Consider the following 23,048-nt stretch of genomic DNA (forward strand, 5'->3'; position numbering starts at 1 on the left):
CACATTCAGGTCCTGTTGATGAAACTACCAGCTGCTAGTTCCAAAAACAGTTTTTTTTAATACCATGCTGGCTTCAAACTCCACACCAACAGGCAGAGTGGCATCTTTCACATAGCTCCTTAAAACTCTCCCGTGCCACAAGCCTTACGCCTCACACCCATCTGGCACCAGGCTGGCCCATGGCAAGGCACAGCTTCCTCCTCATTTCGTTCTCCTCCCGACACTCATTCATTTTGTCCACTTGTTGCATCCTGTCTCATTCCTGTTCAGGCGTTTGTCAGGGAAGGGAAGGTTGTTTTTGCTACTTGCCTGTGCTGCACCCAAAGTAATGAGCCCAGAACTTTATGCAATCTCCTACCTGATATTCTGATTTAAGCTAGGACAAGATTCCACCACCACCCCCCGATGACCAAGCACAAAACAATTTTAATAAAACAAGAATAATTGGGAAGTTTCCTTTAGAGTCTGTCCAAAGCCTTTGATTTAAGGAACAAATTTTGGGGTTGCAATGGTTTAACTCCTCTCCCCTCACCCACCCCACCCCCAAGAGCTCTGCACATAGAAAACATCCTTTTGAAAGGAAAGAAAAATTGTCTGCAAGCCAATGGAAAATGTTTTGTCAACATCCCTATCCTTCCCTTGACCAAAACCCCAATCCATACTTGACACAAAGCAGCAAATAGGTTGGGCCTTACAGAATCAGATATTTCAGGCAAGTTCACTGCTCATTCACAAATCCAAGCCAGTTCTTCAGGCAAAACAAGTAGTACAACCATGACTTCAGGTCATTTGTGACCTTGGCCTTATTTGAAACAAATGAGAGCCAAGTGCTTACAGATTCTAAGTCTTATCCCCAAACATCCAAAACCTCACTTTGTTTGCTTGGTATTAAAAAAGTTTGTTGTTTTTTTTCCCTTTCCAAACAAATCCTTCCTGCCTTGGACAAACTGACATTGTGCACGCCCTTGAGCATTAAGAAGCAAGGCAGAGTGTTCCTTTCTCATTACATGGCTTGGCTTATCAGCCCAGCAAAGGTTTGGGTTTCAGGCGTGGCTCCGTGCCAGGTGCAGCAGGCCACTTGCCATTCACACAGCACCGAGGCAGGGAGCACAAAGCAGGGCTTACAGACTTTGTTATCACAGGCTCCAGGAAGCCACGCTCCCACCTGCTGATCCTAACAGACAAGCAAACAGCCTCTAACCCCAGAAGATGGATCAGGAGGAATTCAATTATATTTACCAGGTTGATTGAGAGATATCTTGTGATTTGCCCACTGGAAATAGGAACAGATCCTCAGCTGCTGTACTTTGATTTCGCTGCTCTGTGGCCAAAATCCACACAGGAGAGGGACCAACAAAACTGGGACAAGATGTTTGCTCTAACACATTATCAAGAGCATTAATGCAGAGAATTTATCTTCTAAATGGATTGGAAGTTATTTAAAAGTGAAGAACCAGCAAGGAGTCCATTCCTAGACAGGGTGATGAGCTGATGTGCAAGATAATGCCACCGAAGAGAAACTCCATCCCAGGTTACCTATAAAAGTATGACCGCCTTGAACAAGTGAGAGGGCCTGTTAGCGTACACTATTAACAAAAAACACCAACCCATCTTCCACCTATTGGTTTGGGAACTGCACGTTGCATATACATACACATGCAAAATACCCTACCTGGGAACTGTCCTCATTTGTTTCCTAGGAAAAATTGGCTCCATATGCTGCCTGGATGTTCTTCAACAAAACCCATGAGATGTTTTACTGCATTTCCTTGTGTCATTTTACTTCAGACCTCATAAGCTTACTGTTAGGATCCTTCAGAACATGCATCTCCAACAGGATTTGCAGTGAACAACCCCAACCAAACTAGTGCCCCATGGGCACGATAAAGTAGCCAAATCAAATTTTGTTTGTAGTGGATTGAAATGCGGTGCCATCGGCCAAAGGGTCACCTCTTTCTCCAAGAACATCAACTCTCAGACAACAGCAAGGGGTGGATGGAAGAAGGGAAGACCCTACAGGTGTGGAGCATAAGTACAAGCTTTGAAGGGGCAGTTAGTAAAAGTGTTGCCCAAAGCATTCAGCAGGTACAAGAGCTCAAGTCACTTTTTTATACAGTAGGTGCTGAAGTGGCTGTCCTGATCACAGAAGCACAGCACCTTGAAGACTTAGAGGTGTTTATCACCAAACTAATCCCACAAGTTAGAACAGCATTGCTATTTCCATTGTACTGCTAGGGAACTGAGTCACGGCACTGACGTAACTTGCCTGAGGCAGAAGATGAAGTCTGGGACAGAACAGAACTGAGCAAGAGTCCCTCAAATTCCTGGTATGCACTCCAAGTCCAGACCATCCCCATGGCCCATCACATTTGTGAAAACATCTGAGAGGGCTTTCAGTAGATAGTTAGGTTTTTACTTGCTTGAGCACACACGTGCCAGCCATACCTATCTGGGTGAGTCTGCCGCAGCAGGACAGCGTGCCATTGCATCACAACCCAAAAACACGCTGCAAAGCCCACAGGAAGAGAACCCGGTGCCAGGCACGGGACTGCCTGGCAAACCACAGGGAGCCGAGGAACCTCCAGCACAAGCAGCATCATGTAGCACCTGATCCAAAGCCCAGCAGCAGCCACTGTCTCTAGAATGTTTTCAACACACTTGTTTTAGTGATCACTCAACATGAGAGGTATTTGCAAGAGATCTGCTTTTCCATGTAACGAGGTCCAGCAGGTGAGGGATGGCAACTGGATTTTGCACTGCTCTGCACACTCTGAACCAAGCAAACCCAGACCTTAAAGGCATTAAGTTCTAGCCTTATGTTTTCCCTTCCAAGATGGAGCTTAGCTGTTAAAATCCAGCTGCAACATAATGCTCAACTGAAGGAGCTGAAGCCATTGGACAGCTGAACTTAGTAGAAATGCTCACCAAGAGTTGGAGAAGCTCTCCATCTATTCAAAGATGAGTCAAGAGATGACAGTGCTCAATCTCTGGTGAACTCCAGAGATATCTTGGAGCTGTTTTCTCTGAATAACAGTGAACATTGGGTGAAAACCCTGATGAAACTGATGGAAGTCACTTAGCACACTTGAGCTCAGTTCTCTAGCAAGAGGGCATTAACCACGAGGCACCAGGGTGGGCTATGGTAGCTGTATTTTACAAAGATAAAAAAACACTGCCTGAAGTTTGTGCAGCTGGAAAATGAATGGAGTCATTGCACAAAAAACAGCCACCACTGGCAGCAGCAGAGAGATAAAAGTTGCTAGAATTTGATTGCTCTCATTATTAAAACTTATCTTTAACCATCTCTGTCTATTGATTTCTAGCCAACTATTAACTAGCAATGACCTTAGCAGCTTGAAAATAACTGGGGAAGTCAAGTAAACAAAGGGGAACCCAGCTGCATACAAAGAACCAAGATATTTACAGAGACCCTCTTTGCTTCTGCTCATTGCAATAAACTTGAGCTGAGTATTTTTCCATTTAAACATCTGAGTCAATGATCCAAGGAACTGAGGGTGTGGACAAGCAACTGAGTATAAAGAGGAGCAAAAGGAACGAATAGGAGCTAATTGCAATTGTTTCTAGGGTCTTGAATTAAAATAATCTGAGGTAAAGTCAGAAGACAAAGGCTTATATATTGGGAGTTTAGTTCCACTGCCTGTAAGCCTTCTTGTATATTAAGCAGAAGCACTAATTATACACAGGTCAGTTTGACTTTCAGGATGCACCATTATACTGTACCTACTGCCAAAGTGCCAAAGAAAGGCACTGTCTTTTAAAAGTCTGATGAAAGTGAGCATCAGGAGTTCTTCTGGAATGAGAAACCAAGTATTTGATCTCACACATTTTTATCATCAATACTCCAGGCATTACCATTCCTCTTTCCATGATTCAAGAATTTGCATCCTGTGTGCCTCCACTTCACCAGCACATCTACCCTGGCGTCCCCCAGATTTGCCTTCATACAGTGCCCCAAGATCCCCTCTACAGCCCCCATGACCTGCCCCTTTCCCAGCCCGTGCTTCCAGGACTGATGACATCCTCCAAACTCTCCCCCTTTCCAACAATGTCAGCTCCTTCCCATGTCCTGTAACTACCAGTGGGGCAAGGAGCAGCATTTGCTATGGCATGTGTCAGGCTGTGTGCCAGCTGTACACCCATCCAACTGGCCAAGCAGTATCTAACTTCTGATAACTCCCAGAATCTTGTACACAGGGCACACTATTGCCTGATCAGTGATTTTTCTTTTACAAGAAGCTTTTAGAAACAGGGTTGTTTGAGACTTCAGCTTCCTTGTTTACAGTGTTTGAAGGTCAACAAGTGTTGTTGTGTTTTTTTTTTTTTTTTTTTTTTTTTTTAAAGGAATACAATAGAAACTACCAGTATTACTGTTTGGGAAATAATTAACATTCTTACACACCACTTTCTGCACTACCTCATTTTTGGCCTTATGATCAGAGCAGTAGTTCCTAAGAAAATCTCAAAATCCTGGAAAAACCTTGTTAGCACATGAGCCTGTTGAATCTAATAGCCACTCTCTGCAGGAGGAAAGTCCAAAATGGGGCCAGTTTGTAGTGACTGCACAGATCAGAGGGGGAAATTCTGGAGAAACATTGGAGCATTGGGTTTCAGAGGTCAAATGTGGGTCTGTTTCTCCTTGGAGAACAGAGGTGGGGGCATTCACATATCCAAGTTCACACAGGGCATTGTCAGCTGTAATGGAGCAAGAACCACCAAGGTCTCTTTAGTCATAGTTCCACACTACAGAAGAAGATCTTGCAAAACCCTGGTGCTTCCAGTTTGTGGGGAAATCCTTCAGAAGAGCTTTGTGTGCTCTCATCCTCACCCTAGAGGATCTAGAACTGCCAGTGAAGCATGAATGAGCAAAATCATTTGAGACCAGAAGAGGAAGCTATCCAAGATCTTCTGATTTCCAGACATCTGGACTTAAGTAAAATATTTTTGGCAATTCAGCCATCCACACAGATGACTTTTTGGACTGACACTCTGATGACCCTTCAGCCACCCAACCTTCACATTGAATTTCATAACTGTTGACCCAATTTGGTCATATCTAAAGGACTGGTAGAAATTTCGGCAACAAGAAGCATCCAGTGTTTGGAAGAACCCTGGTAGTAGAGATGAAGACCCAGATGAGGTCCCCATTGCAGAAGGGCCTGTGCTACACAATCCTTTGGGAACAGCTCGTGTGTCCTGCCTGGCCAACAAGCACTTGCTAGGTTCTGTCCCTCTACAGCATTACGTTATCTTCTGTGTTGTAAAGTCACAGGAAGAGCTGCGTGGAAAGAGCTGGGGTTGTTATGGCAGAAACAGAAGTAGGATGAAAAGGCCAAAGGACAAAAATCCACAGGAGACTGCAGTAACTCTGCTGTTCAGGAAACAACAAGGCTCTTTCCCATCCCTTCATCTTCTTCCTGTGAAGGGTGAAATTACCCACCCTAAAGACAGGAAGACACATCCACCTCCCTCACCAGAAGAGGCACAGTGTTATAATAGCAGGGCTATTTTTTCCCCAGGAAAAAGGATGAAATCAGCTATTTACACTGGACAAATTACAAGCTCTGGAAAGCACATGAGGCACACAAAGAGAGCAGTTGTATCACAAATAAATATATGGTGGGGGTTAAACTTATTGATTAGCTTTGTAAACGCAGTTGCCCAATCAATAGCAATTTCTGGAAATGCCTGGTACTTATTTGGTGCAGCTTGTACAATGAGGATAAATAATAAGAGTACTTAGGGAGCACGTCTCCTGACACCATTGCCAAGCCCCTTACAACACAAAAACAAACTATGGTACAACAACTGCACAAACCAGAATTAATCCACTACACCTTTAAAAAAAAAGAAAAAACAACAAGCACAAGTCCGAACACTCACACTATCAAAATAAGCACTTGGGTCCCAAAGGTATCTACTTGTGCTCCTGCTGGTTTTGTTGTATGTGACTAGGGTTGGATCCAGGACAGTACAAAACTCATTAATTTGCTCTGCCCTGTCGGGTGAGCCATGGATCCTCACAAGATCCCTGCTCTGTGGAAGTACACAACACCCTCCTTCCTCCCTGAACAACCAGATTGCTGTAGGGATCCCTCTGGACACAGCCTCAAATCTTAGGAGAGAAAGAAAGGCAAAAGCAGCTTACCAGCCACCATGCCATCGCTAGCCCTGGCCCCTCAGAGCCTGGGTTTGAGCACATTGCTCTCTCCCATCACCCTATTCTTTGTCTTGACCCAGCCATACGAGAGCAGGGGCACGTATTGGGCAGCAGGACCCCAAATAAGCCATGACATGCACTGCTGGCACAGTGGAGATGCAGCACAAAGACCAAGCTGCCTCACCAGGGGGACTGCAGAGTTCCCCATCAGCCCTGACCCAGGTTTTTGGATATACCTCATCTCTGCAGTAAAAGTAGCACCTGATGGGAGGGAGAGAAAATCCACTCCAACTCCCCACGGGCTCCTCTGCTTCCCTTCTTCACAGATAGGAAGTTTGCTCACATTGTAGCATGAGATCATAGCACAGGAAAGACTGAGGAACCAGACACTCATTTAAGCTGCAGCTTTTTTAGTGCAGCTGCCAAAGATAATGATGTTTGCGTGAAATGTGTTTACAGATATTGCTCACAGCCCTCCAGTGAGGTGGCCTGCTCAAGAGCCACCGGCCAGCTCATCACAACAAAGACTTTCACCCACCCTTCTTACTTTACCTGGCTGTGTCACTCCAAACAAGATGGGGCAGGCAGCTCTCCAGTCTATCCCAGAGCACCCAGCACAGCTCCTGGTGGGGGAAAGCAAGAAGGAAAAAGTCCTTACAACCTAATTCCTCATATACTTTTTGGCTGCTGGTGTATTTACATGCAAACCGCTGCCAGCTGCATGCTGAGGGGGTCATGATAGCCACTATTCTCACTGGGAATAACCTACAGGTGTTTCTCATTCTAGCCAGGGCTTTGCTGACTTTTCCCTTTAGCTCAGCCTTTCTCATGAGGTCTCAGGACCCAGACTAAGACAAATGCTGAAACCTTGTCTGTCCTGCAGGAAAAATATCATTTACTCCATCTCTCAGTGAGAGGCTGCATGGGACTGCGTTGGTTTGTAAATTGTGGCAGGATGAGAGCAGTTAATGTGGAGTAGGAATGATTCATTTTTCTGCTCCTAAAATGCTGGTATTACTCACCAGAAAACTCCCCACATATTCTGAGGGATTTCAGTGCTTTGTGCCTTTTATTAACAGCTCATCTTGTTTGCTTCCTCGTCACAGCATCCTTCTCATAAGGACTTCCTGCATCCTTTGTCACCACCTCACAACATCATCGCGGTGGCCAAATGGCCTGTGGAGGCTGGAAAAAACATTAAGCAGTTAGGGATCACGATCACTCCGGCACTTCCAGAAGGCCACGTTAGCCTCCGTGACTGCAGCCAGCATTCACCAGCACCGTTAGGTGCTCGGACTGTGGGTTGCATGGAGCTTCCTTGTGACTCAAAGCAATTTTCATTTACAATCTAGAGCTGAACACGCGTTACCAAAGAGTGCATAAATGAAAGCCTTCAGGCTTATTGCACAAATGGGATTTGTGCCCTTCCTTGAATTCCGGCAGCTCCATGGAGGGAGTGCATGCATGCTGCTTTTGGGTAGGATCATGAGATAGTATGGGGAATTAAAGACATAGCCAGGTTACTGCAGCTATCTGTGCCCTAGTGTCCCCAGCTGTAAAACATGTTTCTCTTGCATTGACCTTTAGGCTAAACAGTATAAATCTGTAGGCCTGGAGCTGCTACACACAAAAGGCTACACCAAAACAGAGGAAAACTGGGGGCTATTGAGAAAGTAGAGGAAGGGGATACATTTAATATAGGAGCATTGTGGGCAACGTCTCCGCTTTTGCTCCCTCCTACCAAAACCTGAATTTGCTCCTTGTGTTGTTTTTTGTTGTTGTTGTCGTAAATAACTGATGTGTGAAATGCTGACTCATAAGTCTGGGGTTACAGGAAAGGAAACTTCGTTTCTTGGTTAAAAAAAGTTAATTTCACAGCATCGGTGGCTTCCTCCAGGGCTGGCTGGTGAGACCTTGGCCACACAGCGCGCCCTGCAGACATGGCTGGTCGGCCGGTGGTTGGGTTTGTTGGTCTGCAACCGGGAACCCAAATGCCCTGCCAGGAGGCTGGTGACCCCTCTGAATGAAGAGGAGCCTGGCTGAGCTCCAGAAGCAGATACTGGCCTTCCCCAGTTGCTGTTGTGTCAAATAACAGTGATGAGTCCTCCCAGAGCTCAGGACTTGGGCTGCTTGGAGCTGCAGCCTTAGCACGAAGCCCTTCACTCCTCGAACACCTTACCATAAAGGATCAGAGGGCACGTTATCTGCACCTCGCAGGAGAGACGAGCCTCAGATCCTTACATTTGTCTCAGCACCTGACTTGCACTGGTTTGCACAGCGCTCAGGCACTCGCGCTCCTGCAGTGAGCCACACGCCGGTGACTCACCCGGCGTCAGACGGAAAGTCTGCAGCAAAGACAACTTCAACTCTTCTGGCGCTCACGGAGGCACTTCTAGCACCCAGGGCGCAGTGACACTTCCCCTCACTCCCTTCAAGCAGCATTATTTCGTCGTGTCTGCCAGGCGCAATTTGCTGCTGGGATTTTGCTACTTTTATCTCTGCTCTTTGATGGACACCCCTGCGACACTTTTGACTCATCTTCCTTCTAATATTGTCGTGATAGGATTCAACGCCCCCTCCTTTCTGCCCAGACTTTGTAGAAAAGGGGAATTTGGAAACCTCATTCTTGAGCAACTGATGATAGCAGCTCCATTGTGCCTAAGAAAATCAGTCACAGTCTGTGCCTCCAAAAACCGTAGGAATTTTGTTGCTATAGCTGTGTGTTGTGTTGCCTATGGCTGTGCGAGGCGCACAATAGAGAACCGGCCTCTGTCCCACAGAGCTTGAAGTCTTAGCAGCAACCCATACACCAAATGTTTACTGTATAAATATTTAGCTAAACAAAGCATCCCAGTCACATAAAAGCTCCATAGCTCAGAAAGGTCAATGGAGAAACGAGTTTTTCAGGAGGCTGGGTTTATCCATAGTATGGCAACGTGCAGAGCTTCCTTGTCATGCCTAGAGTGAAGTGAAAGCTCAGAGGGACAGAAGGAAGCTGAGATGTAAACCCTTCCCATTCAAACCCTTCCCTTGCAAACCTTTCCTAAGTAAAATATTCCCCACCAGAAAAAGTAAATAAATAAAAAAATAGAAGCTCCAAAAGTTGAGCAGCATCTTCCTACGTTGGGCTGATGGAGCTGGGAAGTGCTCAGTCCTCAGTGCCTGTTGTACAGAGAGATAGCTCAGATGTGGGGTAGAAAGGGAGTTATACTGGCTCGAAATTCTTCTATCATGGCAGATCAGTTCCTTGAGTATATGTCAACAGGTACAGATGCTGCTGTGTGTATGTATGCATAAGAGAAAAGAGATGGCATGACATCAGAGGCAGCATTAGAAGAACCCCCTAAACCTTGCTCGTTTACTGGGAGAGAGGTTTCCTTGAGCTCTTGATACTAATGAGAGTGAGGAAAGAGTGTTTCTCTTAACTCTTGAGGAATGTTTTCCTATTTAAATAATGATCAACTCTAGACTGAAGTGGGATGCTCCTATGTGGAGCCTACACAATAACAAGCTGTATTTTTTTCTGTCTTTCTTTTTCTTTTCTTTTCTTTCTTTTTTTTTTTTTTTTCTCCTTTTCCAAGCAAAGTTCAAACCACTAGAAAGTGCTTATGGTGCTTCCTTGTAGCACTCACGCTACACACTGCAAAGTACTGGAAGAAGACAAACAAGGACTCAACAAACTTGCCAGGTTCACAAACCTACACCTACCACAAGGGCTCTTAGGGGTGACTGAGGAACCAGCATCCACGCCCTGTAAGCCCACGCTGTGGCCAGGCTTGAAGTCCTGCTGTTCCTCCAAGCCACCAAAGCACCATCCTCCACGGCTGCAGCAGGAGGTGGCAGGACATGAAATGTGGATGCATGACTTAAAAATTAATAAAGAAAGAAAGAAAGAAAAGAAAAAAAAATACAAAGAAGAAGAGCTTCATTTCCTCTTGTTCAGGCTAGCTTTGTTAACTAAAGTGGCTGGAGAAACTGCCTGTGGGCTTGGCAGTGGTGTGGGGGACTGGCCAAGCAAGGGCACAGGTCTCTGGGAAACAGCCAAAACCACAGACATTTTTGTGCTTTTCAGCTATGCCAAGGACAGGTCATGACTCTGCCCTTCAGCCTCATAGTACGAGGGGTATTTGGGTATCCCTAGAAATGCCATCCTCTGCCTGGCTCTCTGCTGCGAAGACCAGTGTCTACAAAACATGCACACATGCATCAGCATCTCCCTGTGTATAAACATCTTCATACAAGTGACTTTGAAGTAATTTATCTCTTGCTGTTAATTTTTACAGCCGGTGAGAGCACCTCGTATGGCTGAGCTCCCTGTGTATCTTCAATAAATATAAGTTTTGGAAATATGGTGGTGATCCAACGTTAAGACACACTGTGATAGGTATATTTCAATAAATCTCATGTTATTTTTCCCCTTTTTAGACCAGCATAGCCACAAAGATGTGTATTATGTAAGAGAGAAGTCAGATGCCTGACAAAGCTCTTGCTTCAGCAGAGGAGAGCCACTGCTATCTGGACGTGTGAGCAGTGCTGCCACTCATGTGTGAAATGAGAACAATTCAAAACAGATGATTTATGAAATATTTTTTTGTTTGATGCTGTATTATTATTATTACTATTATTATTATTATTGTTGTTGTATTCTTGCTGATAAAAGCCTGTGGTTACTGGGCTTTTACTTTGTATTTCCTGTCTTACGATTTGGGTTATTCCTACTGCAAAACAAGACTGAAGGCAAGATAATTCAAAGCAAATTGATTACTGCCATATTCTCAATGGCTGTTAGCACATCCCAGCCTCCTTCTCTAATCTCCACCCCATCCTGAGAAGCACTGGCAACCAAAACTTGTTTTAGGGAGATCCCAGTCTTTCAGTTCTTCACTGCACTTGGGATTACCTTGGTTTGTAACACGCTCTGATTTTGTTTCGGTCTGTGTTATGCAAGATTTTTTCTGGTCAGTATCAGACGCAGTGTCTCACGGTAGGTTATAAACTGTTCACAGAGGAGAAAAAATGATGGTTTAAAAAGCTTAGAGGCTGAGATCCGGATTCTTTGGCACCTCAAATTATACCCAACAGCACTTCCAATGCATCCCATCAGCAAAACCCTTGAGACTGCTACAGCCACGTGTCTTTGCATTACTGTAGCACAGAGAATGCCACTTTTGGGGCAGGACCTTTATTATGTGAGATGTTGTAACACAGGGCAAATGCTTGCTTGCCCCCAGAGCTCGCCATAATGCAGTCTGTAGGGCAAGGGGTGCAGGCGCAGGGGCTACTCCAAGGAAACACAGAGTGGCACAGGTCAGAGTGACAGCCAGTTGTCTGAGTGCAACCTGGCCCTAATTTTTCCAAAGAGAGGGCTTGAAGGAGGTCAGCGAGGCATCATGTGGGAAGTTTTGGGGTGCTCACCCCAAGCCCGCCTGTCTGCATTCCCAGCACCCCATGGGAGAGCTCCTCTTTCTCGGGGAGCATCCGGACCAGTGGTGCCTATGATGCTTCCTGACATTCCTCTGATGGGAAATGTGCTGAGCTACTGAACTTGTCTCTGCTTATTATAATGGAATTATAATGACTGATTACAACCTCAAATCAATGCTGGAAATCTCACCTGGAGGCTGCACAGCTCTCAAGTCAATACCATCTGAGCCTCACTGAGACCTCATCCAGCTGGGGCAAATCAAGCCACGTCCATTTCCTCCGTGGCATGGTCTAGAAAGTTATCTGAAACGTCTGGTGTGGATTTGCAGCTTGTAAATATGTGCAGAGCCAGATACCTCTCCTGAAGAAAGAAACAGTCCTTTGGAAGGTGTCAAGAAGACGAGACAGCATATCTCAGTCCTGTAACAAGGGGGTGGTGAAACTGCCATTACGTTAAGGCTGAGCAACTTATGATTACCGTGTCCTGCAAATGCTTTCAACGTTTGAGCATTTTTTCTTAAATGCAAATGGAGGTGATGATAAATATTTTTACAAATAAAGTGTGGAAAAAAGCTCAGTGGGGGCAATCAACACGGCTTCATTTTGATAACTTTGAAGTGTTTTGCGTTCAGCCACGTAAAAAAAAAAATCTCATTAGCTTAAATTGTGAAATCAAAAGTCATTTCAAATGAAATGAATTTTTCATTTTGGAAATGACAAAAGGGCAATTTCCAACCCTTAAAACACAATTCAAATTGAAAAATTTGCCCAGTACAACCCCTTTCAAGGAAAATGTTTCTTTTTTTTTTTTTCATAAATTAGCATTTTGGGGTGATAATATGGTTCATCAAAAACCTCTGCGCCTCAATAATCTGCATCCAGGCTTCCCCTGATTGCATGGTGACTGTGCGTTGCTTAATTGTGTGTGACTAATACAATTTCATGTGCATTTCCGTGCGCTGGGGATTCATTGTTGCCACATACCACCATTGGGAAATCGCTAAGCGTGTGCCTGTGAAACAATGACAGGGAGACAAGAGTGCCTCCTCCGGAGAGAAGACCCAGGAGGAGGCGTATGACTGGGAGCAACAAATTATCCGTGCAGAATAGACAGAAAACAGAGCAGTTTGTGTCTTCTCCCTGGTTTGAGGAGCACCAAGCCTCCTCTGTTGAGCAGGACTCACCGAGATGGTTTTTAAGAGGACCTGCTTAGGTGATGTGAGCAATGAATCCTAAGAAGTGCTTGAGAAAGGTGGGAGTGGAAGAGAAAAAAACTTTCTCAGGGAGAAATATCCTGGCTCCAAAGAGACAGGTGGACCATGAGTCCTCAGCAGCATGAGGAAGCAGCTTCAGAGGGACTCTTTTCCCTGGAGCTGGAAAGCCAGAGGAAAACTTTGAGCAAACTCCAAGCTCAGGGGCAGGGTTGGGACTCTCCAGGAAACACGTGGGAGCCTCAGAAATGGGATCCAAACAGCGAGCATCCTGAGCAATAAACCAATGGTGGTTGAGCCAGAAGGAGAAAGCAGGAGTGACTGTGGTTTTGTGTTGCTGGGAGGAAAGGCTTCTCCATCCGTGTATTTGCATAGACGAAACACATCACATTTGATCCAGGAAGGTGATGCACGTGAGTGCCTTAACCAGGAGGCTGAAGTGATTCACCACCTCACTAGGAGAGCCAGGGAGTCAAGCCTAGACAGCCTAGAGCTTGGCAGCGAGGCTGTGCTCCCGCGTGGTGGTACATCTCATCAGCGCGTCAGGTGAGGGAGAGGGAATGTGCAAACCTCAGCCCTAAAGGTGGAGCAGCTTGCTGGGTGTCTGTTGTGTGTTCGTAACACATCTTCCAGAAAGTGTTCCCCTGGGAAGCCAGGCTTTTCTCCACCTGGTTTCAGGATGCTGGAGGTGTAGGCTGTGCTGTTCGATGCTACCAAGAGTTGGAAGCTGTTTGGGGAAGGGGCAGAAACATCAGCGTGGGTGCTGCAAGAGTTGGAAGCTGTCAAAAAACCTTGAGCTGAGGCATAGTCCAAGGTTAAATGGCAGCTGAGCAGGCTGCTTCCAGATTTCAGTTGTGGATTTGTTCCCTCATTTTCAGTCCTGTCTGCCTGCACCCAGCTCCCTGCAAGGGACAGGTAAATGTGGGGAGAAATCCAGCTAAGGACACGAGGCGTTCAGATGCTGCGGAGAGGGGAACCCTATAAATACCTGCGAACAAGGGGATGCAAACAGCCGTCTCCCAGGGGAAGCACCTGCTTTTTGCAGTGTTTATAAAAACAAAAATAAATGCAAACAGCAAAAGTCCTGCAGGCTCTGCCACACACAAACGCAGGAGGGAGGGGCAGGAAAACCCTTCGATGGAGACTTTTGTGAGAGCGACAGGCCTTCCCTGCCCCGCTGCAGTCCCAGAGCACGCCGGCTGCTTCGCCTGCCCTGCCACCCCAATGCCCTGCCACCCTGCTGGCCCCTGTGCTGGGGGGGCTTCAGGGGAAGGCAGGCAATGCACCCTGCAATGGAGGTGGCATTATTGTCACAATTCCTGCCAAGGCATGAATAAATGAGATAAATAATAGTACCTGTTCTGCAGGCAAGATGGCAGGAAGAGGCCTTTTCAATCAAACTGGAGGGACCCATCCCTTCTCCTCTTCCAGTAGGCACAAAGCTTCCCAGCGACACGAAACCACTGTCACTGCTCTGCTTCGTTGCCTACTTGCTTTTCACTGCCTGTTACCATTCAATATTTCTTCCTCTCTTTCTTCTCCTTCCCCATGTGTTGGGTTTATTTACTCCCTCTCTGCACATCCCAAGCCCCACTGCTACTCTTATTGCTCATCATCCTCCCAATCCCCAAAAATATTTGCTAATCACTTAGCTAGCTCCTTCCTTTTCAAATGGTAAAGTTCTGCAAGGCAAGAGTACCCCTGTCAGAGGTGTCCACACAATACCCCAAACCCTCACGGTGTTCTTATTGTCCCAGGCATCACACAAAGGACTTTGGTATCCGCCACAATGGGCCAGCTAATGAACTTGTTGCTGCAGCTGGGCCGGTCTCCTGAGATGTCTGGATGTGGAGGGAGTTCTCTTCAAGGGAGAGAGGATACACAATTTTGGATTGAATGCAGTGCTCCAAAAAGGAAGGTGACTCATTGAGCCTAATCATTAGGGTGTGTGATGATATTATCTAATGAGGAAACGCTTGATGATGCTTTTAGAGACTGCAAAGAGCAGCGAACTGGCTGTAGAGGAAATCAGAATGTGAACGCTTTCGACATAAACAGTGTTCAAGAAATGGGATCTGAAATGTCTTTGGGGAGAAGAGCAGAGCAATTTCAACACCCTCATACTTGCATCAGGGTGTGTTGCTGCTTGTGTTTAATCTTGTTCACTTAAGTCTCTCCTTAAATAACCAGCTCTCTAGAATTCAGGACAAAGGAGCTTTGCCCGAGGAACAGATGTCATCTCATTTGTTTTCTGAAGTTTGGTTTTGTAGTTGTTGTTGTTGTTGTTGTAGGTTGAACAGCGGATGAGGTTTTAATTAAAGGAAACTGTCAGGTAGGTTTAGGTCCCAAATATAGGTTTAGTTAAGTAAGGGGTTTTACAGAACATCTAAGATAAAGACAAACATTCAACTTCTTTGTTTTGTTTGATTCTTTTCTTTTCTTTTCTTTTCTTTTCTTTTCTTTTCTTTTCTTTTCTTTTCTTTTCTTTTCTTTTCTTTTCTTTTCTTTTCTTTTCTTTTCTTTTCTTTTCTTTTCTTTTCTTTTCTTTTCTTTCTAGAAATCTGCTTGAAATTGTTTGCTCGGCTTCCTGTAAAGAGTACGAAGTTTCTTGCTACCTCATAAGAACCAGAGAGTGAAACTGTTTAGAAATACCGAGTGGTAGTCCCCATTCTCTGTTTTTCTAAGCTGAATGAGCTACCTGCCTGACTTGCGTTTCTCCCTCTCCATTACTGGTCTAAGGCATCTGTGATACAGCCAGGCACCCTTCAGTAAGTGGCCGTGGCAGTGAGTACCATTATGCCCCAGCAAAGTCAGTAGCAGGAGAATGCTCTGAGCATCCCAGGAATATACAGCAGAGAAAAGCCTGCTTTATTGTTTCCATCTTTTATTTTGTTTCATAGGAACTTGGCCTTGATTATCTTATTTGTCTTTAAGTCCCCTAAATCTGATCAATTATTGCACTCATCAAGAAAGAAATATTGCAGAGGGAATAAAAACTCACAAATTAAAACTAGCTTCTTCCCTTACAACAGCAAGACAGGTCTGCTTTTCTAAAACCTAAGCTTTCTTTGCACACAAATTTTCAGTCTAATTTAAAATGCATTACAGGTAGAATGGTTAAAGCTTTTTCCTCACGTGTTCCAATTAAAATAAACTAGCAGCACTTTGAATAAATGATGTTAAACTGGTTTAAGTAGACTTGGATACTTTTCACTAGTCTGGACTTTAACTATTGCAGCTCTGAATGTAATGAAACTTTAGTTCTTTATCTCCATTTTAAGTAAGAGAAAATGAAACAAGAATAGAGCCGTGATCAAATGAAGGCTAAATTCTTGAGTGAGTGCTGTGACAGCTGTATCTCTGATGCAAATGTCTGCAGAAATATCAGGAAACCCTAGTGCAGGTGTTTGGGAATCCAGACATTATAACAGAATTAAAAAAAAAAAACAAACAAAAAAAAACCAAACAAAAAACAACTTTCACCAGCTCTAACTAAATACATCCCTGGGCTTGAAAGCACTGTGTGGGCCAAGGCCAGGCTGGTCTTACGGCTGCAGCTGTGTGTATGTGCGTGTGTGTGCGTGCATTCCTTCTCACTCATAAATGTGCAGCGAAAGTGTGAAAAAGAGCAGCTGGCACATCTGAGAAAGAAAATTGCATGGAAACACCACTTATTTTTGGTTGCTGTGACATAAATCATGAGAGCTACCATCTTCCTCTTTAAAGGTCAAATAAAGCAGAATCTGGCCTCCCAGTCCTCCCAGGTCCCGAGGCCAGTGACATTCTGGGGTCTTCAGAAGGCACAGGTTGGGCTGCTTCTAACTGATGAATTCTGCCCATTCCTCAGACATCTTTTATTGTTAATAATCACAAAGAGGCACAGGAAGTGATGAGGGTAGCATTTCTGAAGATGAGGTGGCTATGAAACACGGGGTACTTGGGCTTCCCTTCTAGAGCATCTTTACAAGAACGAGAAAAACCATTTGACATGGCCATCAGGAGGGAAGTATGTGATTCAGAGACAGTGGCTGAAAACCTGGTACCACAGAAGAGCCGGTCTGAACTCCTCGATAAAATATCCTTCTCCCAAATGCAGCTGAGCTTCTAACGTGAAGTGGCTGAGTCATATAAAGCAATGCAGGAGCTCAGCTCTTCAGTTGCTAACATGACCACATCTCACACAGAAGTGGACCAGCTCCATGCAGATGCTGTGCAATCTTCCCGTGCCTCCCTGCAACACACCCTCGTGGCAAGGAAGGAAAGACAAACTTTCTTTTGTGACACTCACCAGGGAAAATTCACTGAGCAGCTCAGCTTAGAGCAGTGTCAGAACCCCTTGGGATGCTCTTTCCATCATTGAGGTCAGAGATCCAAAAGTTTCACTTTGCTTTATAACATGATAACGCTGCTTGCTTTCACTAGACTGACTCAAGGGACTCGAGTATGGCCATCCTCAGGTAGTTCTGCAGAAAAGACAGCACCTGGCACCTGAGAACATCCCTTCTTCTCTGCTTCTCCAGACCCTGAACACAATGGAGTCGTGGTATTGCCCTGCTCTGGTTTGGGAAGGCTGTGGGCTGGTGGTAGGGCAGGGAGGGATGAAGCCCTTTCCCACTCCTCTGTCCTGGAGCTGGTGTTTCAGACAAGCATGGTTTGGTGTGGTGCTACATGCCCAAACCCAAGAGATATCCTGCAGAGCTGCACTCCTGCTTTGGTGTGGGTACACAACAGCAGCCACGACCTAGCCCAGCTGCACACCAACCAGTCGTTTTTCCTCTCTGGTGGATCCCCAGCATTCACCAAATTGTTGCTGGTCCCTTGTTATCTGGTAGTCTGGGGGACCTGGTGATCTTGCCCTACTGGGAGGTGTTACATCCAAGAGACCAACAACACAGAATCTGCCTTCCCAGCTAGGTGAGGACAGCAGATGACTAAAGATAAAATAATAATATTTAATAGCCTCTTAGCATTCCCCTCTTCTGAGAATGTGATTCAATGTTGTTGTAGAGAAAATAGCACTTAACAAACCTGATTTAATATTATGAGGAGATTACAAAGTTGCCTGTAAAGGTAACTACGCAGATATGCTATACTTAGATTTTTTACAAGGGGATTGAGCTAAAACCATGACATCCTGCTTAAAAAATAGCACAGAATAGTATGAACCAGAGGATATGCGAGACAGATTGAGAACTGGATAACTGACAGATCTCAAAATGTTGTTGTCAGTGAGGACTCATCACCGAACAACAAATCCCAACCAGGTTTGAGACTCAGCCCTACTTCACCCCATGCTTTTTATCAGCAATCTGGAAGATAATGTGAAACGGCCCCTGATGGAGGGCACAGGGTGCTTGATGAAGCAGCCCCCCAGGAGACCGTGGCCGCTGGGTGAAAGGGGCTCGAGGGGCAAGGGCTGCCAGGGAATGCTGAGCACACACAGAAGGCAATGAGTAGGGACGGGGAGGTTAATTTGCCTCCATATAAAGCACTGCGACTAAAGTGGATAAGATAACGCATCCAGGCCTGGGGCTCACATTTTAATATTCAAAAGGTGGTTAAAGCGAGGGCAGGGAAGAGCCACAGACATGAATTAAGGAATAGAGAAAATGCCTTAGAGCGAGATACTGAAATTGTTCGATCTGTTTCGTGCACCCAAAGGGGGAAGGAGGGGAAAATTGAAGGGTGAGTTAAGTCCAGCACGTAAGTAATTTCATCAAAGAGAAAATAGTGAGTGGGACATCGCTTTTTAATGCAGAAGAGAATAGCATAAACACGAACCGCCACTGGCTAGAAGCTGAAACCAGACAAATTCAAATTAGCTGTAAGGCGCACGTGTTTAACAAAGAAGTGATTAACCACTGGAACAAACGACCAAAGGGAGGGGCAGGCTCTCCTCTTGATATCTGCAGATCGTGACTAGACACCTTTCTGGAAGAGATGCTTTAGGCAAGCAGAAGTCAGTGAGCACTGGGTAAGGGGTAGCGAGGTACGAACAATTGTTCTGCGCTCCACGGGTCAGATTGCACCGTCTAATGATTCCCCCTCATCGTAACCCTCTGAGCCTCTGGGACCAATCCACTCCGCATATAGGAAAGCCTTGTTCATCTGCACAGTGCACTGTGTCACCCCAGTTAGCACCCCAGGAACGTAGGGCTCTTTAGTGAGCTTATATAGGAAGCCCATGCCAGAGCTTAGCATAGAGTAACTGCAGATTCCCACCTGAACATCTTGACTTCAGACACTATCTTCCCTGCAAGAACCACAAGATTGTATCTAGGTCACGCAAACTTTCCCCCAGAAACAGCCTCTGGGTATAACAACAGTGTGGCAGATACAGCATCACAGCATGCATTAGTATAGGCGCTCGTAAAGGCTATGCCTCCGAGGCATCGGCTTGGGCTGGGAACAGCAGGTTTGCTCCTCTCCCATCACGGACAGCAAGAGTTCGATCGACTGACCCTAGGATCTGGGAGCTGCTCCTCTTCCTGCATGCTTTAGGGAGTTCATCCCAAACAGTGTTATACAAGGTGGACAGGAATAGAAAGGGAAGAAAACATGCTGAATTTTCATGCCCATAGCAGGACTAGGGGGTAACTGGGGAGAAGGGGCTTTACGTTAAAGTTCCCCTTGAGTTACCACACGTGCATGCTGTCTGCATTACTGCTGAATCACTTTTTTTTTTTTTTTAAAGAAAAAAAATAACACAGCACATTATACGTGTGAAAATATAGCACTGCCGTGGTCTATAATGGGTCAAGGCCTCACCAACATGCAAAGAAGGGGGAAGTTGTTCATGTAGCCATGAAGAATGCTTTACCTCCTGTATCCTGTTCAGTTAAATTCAGCCCAGAGTGGTACCAAAGTTAAAAATATCTGTATAGTTTATATAATTGTGTCTATATATTTTTGTACATAAATTCAACTGACCATTTCCCTCTGAATACCTCAGGCTGATGCCCCTCAGCAAGCAACCTCACCCTGACAGTCTGTCTCCATCTCTGCTAGCCCAAAGAGAAAACCCTCCAAGCCCAGTGGTCATTCAGTTTTGGGCCGTTTCCCCCGGCCCAGACACACGATGTGTTGGTGGGGCCAGTGACCACAGGGCTTTCTTGAAGCCCTTGCTAGCTGGTGAGTAATGCGTGGGTCGGCACATGCTCGTGTCTGTGCGCTGGCTCTGTCCCCGAGGAGCCTTCGGTTTAGGGCTCTGGTGCCGATGTCTGCGTTCATGATGAGTAAGCTGTAAGTCCCCAGCCAGCTCTGCTGGGTCCACAGGCACTGTGCAAGCCGTGGGGCTCATTTCGGGAGAAAGGATGGGATATTCAAGCACCTCTGTACCCTAGAAGAATGGTATTCCCATTCTGGTCACCCATGAAACCCAAAATGTCTGTGGGATACCTGTTACAATTGCAATCTACTCAATTTATGCTCCCAGACTTAGCTGAAAGTCAATGAACTAGTGTTTCCCAGCCAGTTAGGCTCTTCTGAAGACCCCAATGGACTTGAACTTAGAGCACACAACACCAGCACCAGTGCTCATATCGCCATGGGAAGGATGCCATGCGATGGGGATAGCATCAAGAAGTTGTGGGTCCAACACAAAACACAACCCTCCAAGTTCTGCCTGGTGGTGGATGGGGAAGGCATGGAGAAGATGACCTGGGATGAACAAACGGAGGTGCTGCTGGTGCTCAGCAGAGCCGGGGTTCCCCCAGGACTTGCTGCCCACTCCGCAGAGGCCCCGTGCCCGGGATCGGGGTGCCTGCAGAGGCAGGAAGCTCTGCTCCGCAGGGGAATTCTCCTCCAACGCGGTCAGGCAGGATCCGGGCCCTTCGTCCCACCTGTGCCCGTGCCAAGGGCCAGAGCACAGCCCAGCACTAATCCAAGGGTGGTTTCTGGGACAGATTGTTCAGCCAGCCCCTAGTGCTTAATGCATGATCTCACCCAATGGCCTAGTTTTTCCAGTGATAATGCTTTTCAGGAGCTTTGCGAAGCCTTTCTTAGCATCTGAGGGGTATCAAGACGTGAATCCATCCCCCCCGTGGCAAAACCAAGGGCCATAAAAACATTTTATGCATGAGTAAGTGGCAGTAGCTAACCTGACCTGCCCAGCAGCTCTGACAGAATAACACCAACAGTTCAGCACTTGAGCTCATTAGTCAAAATCTGACTTGCTGAGGTTGGGCAAACATCATCCTTGTTTGACACAATGACTGCTGTGGGGAGAAAGAGCTGCTGGAGGAGGAAGGGAGGGGAGAGGCGAGCCCAGGACCATGCCTGGAATCTCGCATGCCGCTGCACTGGCGGAGGGAGGATGGGCATGTGGCATTTTCCGCTGGCATGCAAACAGCTGAGCCTATCTGATATCTGGCACACAAGTGTTTGGCCTGCTGTTTACCAGCTCACAAACAGATAAAGATGCGGAGGGGGTTGCTCACAGCTTACCCACAAAAAGGGAAGAAGGAGAGAGAGAGAGAGAGATGGTGAAAAAAAAAAAAAAAAAAAAAAAAAACACAAAAAAATGAGAACAGGAGCAGGAGTGAGAGTTGTCGGTGCCCGCAAGCACTCGCTGGAATAATAGCAATAATCACTGTCATCCGTAAGAGGCTCTTGCGCCAGGTTCTGCCTCTCCCCCTCCCTCCCTCCCTTCGCCTTGCTGTCTGAGTCACTGGATCTGAGTCACACTCCTGTGCTATTCCTGTACCCTTCCCTTCAGCTGGGGATGTAGATTTGTTTTGGCTGGAACGATCTGGGCACAGGAGGGACCATCTGCTGCTAGTTCTTGCTTGCTTTGCTCTTGTTTCTTTCCCAGAGAAAGGAAGTGAGTGCTGCCATTGCAATAATTCACAGAGAGCATGCCGGGAGCATCCACCCCTTACCGTACAGCCAAGGACTGTGATTTGTCATCTGAAGGCTCATTATCCATGGCTGACCCTGAGCAGTTGTCTCCACATGCTTAACCAAGCAACTCTGACAAAATCACTTCTCAGCCTCCTCGGCTCTTCCCGAGGAGGGTGTTTTTCCTCTGGTCAACCCCCCAGCACCCTTCGTGGGCCGTGCAGTTGGGTGCAGGGTGCTCAGCGCGCGCCTCCGCATCGCTGGGACGAGGGAGAGGCGCGAGAAACAACCCGACAACACGCAGCGACTTGCTGTGAGCACCAGTGGCAATGTTGTGATGGAAGAAGTGCTCCCTTCTGGTCTTCCCATCAGTGGCAGTGACCATAGTCACCGTGAGCACCCCGGTTTTGGTGCAACACCACTAATTGGCAGGGAACTCAGATCACTTCGTGTCAAACCCACCTCCAGCTGCGCCTTGGCTGATTCCTGCATCCACATCCTGAGTAGGAAGGGCACAAAACAAAAGGTGCACGAGGGAAGAATCCACGGAGAAGCAGACCAAAAGATGGACTGGAGGATGGGGATGAATGATCCGAGGAAAAGGTCTGGGAGGGAACAAAGTCAGTCTTACAGTAGAGGCATCCCAGGAGAGCCGGGAAGCTTGAGAGGCTCTGTGTCTGGGGCATCTCTCTGGAGGGAGCTTCAGAGTTGCAGCAGTCAGAGACTGGTGCCCAGTGATCTCCAGAGGAGAGGCAACTCCTGCCAGCTCTGCCCAGGCATCCCAGAAACAGAGGTTCCACAAGCAAGATTTGGAAAATTTCACCCCAAGGTGCAACTTGACCCTGACCTGTTTATGGGGAAGACAACAGAAGGGGTTGCTCCATGCATAAAGGAGAACACAGCTGCCTATTCAACAACAAACCCTGAATCCCGGCCCCTCTGGAAAACCAAACCAACCAACCCAACCTCCTGCTTTTCATTTTCAGTCCATTAAGGCCTGTGAACTTAACCTCAGCTCCCAGTGAGCTGGAGCACTCTACAGGTGAGTGCTTCTGCAAACCCTGAAGACACATCCATTTCCACTGATGCTTTTCTCAGTCTCGTTCCTCACCGTCTCTCCTGAATAATTTAGACTGGGATTCCCAGATCTCAGGATGTCAAAATGCTCCAAATAATCCATCCCAGGATGGAGAGTACTCCAACACCTGTGGATCAGGGAGCCCTTGGCAGCAGAATGACTGATGATAGCCACCGTGCTAATGTCATCCCCCCGAGGATCAGAGCTGTCAGGTTAATTGATTCTCTGAAGAGTGATCTCTAGCTCCAATTTCAGCACAGTGGCTGCTCTTTTGGAGGGAAGGGTGCTCTGAAAGCAGGCTGCTGATCAGGCATTGCTC

The 23,048-nt window shown here is 46.5% G+C and overlaps 1 protein-coding gene across 12 annotated transcripts in view; it reads right to left on the reverse strand.

Moving 5' to 3' along the window:
- LPP (LIM domain containing preferred translocation partner in lipoma) overlaps positions 1–6,861 on the reverse strand; it is a 381,557-nt gene extending 374,696 nt beyond the window's left edge. For 7 of the 12 annotated variants that reach the window (XM_084529011.1, XM_084529022.1, XM_084529024.1 and 4 more), the window contains exon 1: positions 6,731–6,839. The gene's annotated coding sequence lies outside the window, so the exon portion shown is untranslated. Of the gene's footprint in view, positions 1–6,730 lie in introns of all 12 variants that reach the window. The other 5 variants (XM_084529025.1, XM_084529005.1, XM_084529023.1 and 2 more) reach the window with 4 other exon arrangements.
- Between the last annotated feature and the right edge of the window lie 16,187 nt (positions 6,862–23,048).

The sequence above is a fragment of the Aythya ferina genome (assembly GCF_964211825.1).
Source record: "Aythya ferina genome assembly, chromosome: 9".
Taxonomy (NCBI): Eukaryota; Metazoa; Chordata; class Aves; order Anseriformes; family Anatidae; genus Aythya; species Aythya ferina.